Here is a 3,483-nt window from a genome sequence, read left to right as displayed (position 1 = left end):
TATTGAATCTTGTTTTAGTTTATCTTCCTCTTTCCCAGAATCCCTCTCTCCTGCCCCTCCCTCAGTGGAACTGAATATTTTCTAGCCAATAGGATCAATTTTCATATTAATTTCTTGTGTTTTTGCCTTCTTCTTATTATTTTTTTTTAGTCTTTCTTCCCCTCCTCTAAGTTTCTTTTAAGAAACCTCAGGTAAGGGAACAAAAATGAATAATAGAAATAATAGAAATCACTGGACTTCCATTGGAAATGCACTTGGACAAACTCTCTCATTTGGAACTGGGAAGTCATGTTTTGTTCATTGTATTAAAAATCAAGTCAAAATATCATACCCCAGCTGGTTTTTGCATACTCACTAGCCAAAGGGCTGCACACAATTTCTGGATTGCAGTGGGAAACATTTTCCTTCCTCATCAAGTTGTGGCTCATGACCCCTTAGAGAAACCTTCTAGATACCTTTTGCATTTAGCCTAAAATTAACAGCGTTTCCCAAGGAAGGTCTTAATTTCTGCCAATGCACTGGTTCTATAGGCACACCCCTTGCACCTCCACCATTTTTTTCTTTTTTCTTGTTGGCTCAAGTTTAGTATTAAAAAAATTAGAAAGGATATAGAATGTTTTTTAAATTTTGTTTTTAGTAAAAGTCTTCTGTCCTTAGGGAAATATAAAACTTATTAAATATTTTAAAATGCTAAATATATTATTTTTTTCATAAAATTTGTTGATAACCTTCATTTGCCCTTTCTTTCTTTCATTTTTCCCCTGGAGTTTACAGGTAAGAGAGGGATGGTATCTTTTAGCAGCAGCCCTTTGAGATGTAGTTGAACTCAGTAAGTCCTCCCTGTAAAAGGATAATAAACTTACTGGGTTAGATCAACCTATTTCCCACTAAGCTGCCAAGTTTTGTTTTATTTTTATTATGAATAATAATTTTTGGCTTCCTTGTGCCATTTTCTTTCTCTTTTTTTTGCCATTTTCTTTTCTCTATTTTCATTTTATTGATGACTCTGATCTATGACTTCCTTCTCAGTTCCAACACTATTTAGCCTTCCTTGTTTTCCTCATTTTGCCAATGTAGGCCTTGAAGAAAAAAATGACAAAAGAACACAAATAGCTAACGTACATGAGTGAACACCAGAAGATGTTCCTCACATGAGTGGCACTGGTCTTGCTGTATTCAGGAAATAACCTGATAGTTAACTACATAACCCATAAACATCTGTGTGATTTGGAACAAGGTGATGAACATGGAGAAACCCTGTGAGACCAAGAAGCCCACAAGGCATAGTAGAAATCCATCACTGCTGCACTCCATGGTTCATGGTCATGAACCAACCACCTCTGGCAACCATGTTCTTAAAGAAGTACCAAGAATAGAGCAGCACAGTGATGCCAATGCAGGAAGATGAGCTTCTGTTTCCTAAGAAAAATGAATATTGTATAAAGTTCAGGTGCTTTGCTTAATACAAATGCATAAGGTCAAAATTTGCTGACAGGTCAATTTTAAAAACTCTGATCACAAACTGATTGCTTTAGGCCTTTGGTCATCAAAATGTACACCATATAAGCACCAGTTCAAAGAGCACCGAACATACTAAATACTGCAAGGTTCAGGGACCACAGCACAAGTGGCTTCTTCAGCTCAAACTTCATTTGGTTGTTCATTAGGTGTCAACCACCAAATATAAAGACAGCATACAAAGCTGAAAATGAGAACAATTTCTTCTGATTCTCTTCCATCCACTGGATTACTTCATGCTTTGCAAAGTCAACACTGACATGTACATTGGAACTGCTTCTCTGAATACCTGATTATTCTATATAAAAAGGTAAATTATCTGCAAAAAGCATTTTCCCCCCTTTCTAGTACTCTCTGTGGTTCTGCGCCCCCAACCGCCCCATGTAGTCTCTGTGTCTCTCTCTGCTATATCCTGGACTTAGCATTGTTTTGTTTTTTTCTGCTCTTCTTATTCTTCAATATCTGTGTCTCTAAACTTCTTACAAAAATGAATGTTGAAAACTATCTTTACATGTAATTGAAAAAAATTAAAATGCTATTAAGAAGAAAAAAATAAGTTAACATAGGTTTTTTGTTTGTTTGTTGGGGGAGGGGCGGGCGATAAAGAAAATGCCTAGAACTTAGAAATGGTTTATCTTGTTCATGAAATTATGAGTAGGCCAGTGTTACTGTGCTGAAAAGTCTGTGGCAAATATTCTTCTATTTCACTGAAATTGTTAAATTTATTGGCATATAATTGGGAAAATAAATCCTTATAATTGCTTTAATTTCATCTTCATTTGGGGTATATTCTTTTTTTTTCATTTTTAATACTAGTGATTTGGTTTTCTCTCTTATAATCAAATTAACCAATGGTTTATTTAGGTGCTTTTTTTTTCCATTAAATTAACTCCTAAGATGTTTTGACACTCAATTTTATTCATCTAACTTTTCATTTTTAGGATTTCAAATTTAGCATTTAATTGAGGATTTTTAAATTTAATTAGTTTGTTCTTTTTTCATTTTTTAAATTGTATGATCTATTCATTTGTGTGCTCTTTCTTTGGTTTATTGATGTAAGCATTTAGAGATATAAATTTTCCTCTGATCATTTCTTTTGCTGTATTCCATAGATTTTGACATGTTGTCTCACTATCTCAATTCTCTTTAATAAAGTTATTGATTGTTTCTATGATGTTTTCTTTAACCCACTCATTCTTTTTTTTAATTTTTAACTTTTTTCCCCAAATTTTATTCAATACAAAACATCTCTTCACATTTTATTGAAGAGGTTGACCACATCCATGACCAAATCCACCTCTTAACTGGAATTCTGTTGCTGATCTAGCACCAGCCTCAGTCTTCTTGTCAGCACCAGGGGGAGCAGCACTTTATCTGTATATGTCTCTGTCAGCTTCACCATGATTAATCCAGGCAGGTCGCTTACCCTCCAAGCCTTTACGCCTTGGCCTTCCTGTATCAGGATGACTTCTTTGGAGCATGGCAGGCACACTCTTAGGGGGCAGGTGAAGGTAATCCCAGAGATACTGAATGTCCTCATTGGTGAGACACTAGTAGAAATACCTCCATGCAAACTGCTCCTTAACATAGCCATGAGACTTTAGAGACTGCATAGCCTTCATGACATGGAGATTGGGCATATTCTTGTCTGCCAGTTCAGGATGCTTTGGCATGTGGACATTTTTCTTGACTACCATTATTCCCTCCTTAAAATGGATTTTGTAGATAGCAATTCAACATCTCAGTGGTGGCGACGGATTCTGTTCTAGATGGAACCCTGGATAGAAAGCTAACCCACTCATTCTTTTTTTGTTTTTGTTTTTTTTTTTTTAAGTGAAGCAATTGGGGTTAAGTGACTTGCCCAGGGTCACACAGCTAGTAAGTGTTAAGTGTCTGAGGCCGGATTTGAACTCAGGTATTCCTGACTCCAAGGCCAGTGCTCTATCCACTGCGCCATCTAGCTGC

At 36.0% G+C, this 3,483-nt stretch overlaps 2 pseudogenes; both read right to left on the bottom strand.

Moving 5' to 3' along the window:
• Positions 1-1,037: 1,037 nt before the first annotated feature.
• Positions 1,038-2,453, bottom strand: LOC122747331 (annotated as a pseudogene).
• A 324-nt stretch (positions 2,454-2,777) lies between these two features.
• Positions 2,778-3,251, bottom strand: LOC122747330 (annotated as a pseudogene).
• Between the last annotated feature and the right edge of the window lie 232 nt (positions 3,252-3,483).

The sequence above is a fragment of the Dromiciops gliroides genome, chromosome 3 (genome assembly GCF_019393635.1).
Source record: "Dromiciops gliroides isolate mDroGli1 chromosome 3, mDroGli1.pri, whole genome shotgun sequence".
Taxonomy (NCBI): Eukaryota; Metazoa; Chordata; class Mammalia; order Microbiotheria; family Microbiotheriidae; genus Dromiciops; species Dromiciops gliroides.
This window is presented reverse-complemented; position numbering and strand designations above follow the sequence as displayed.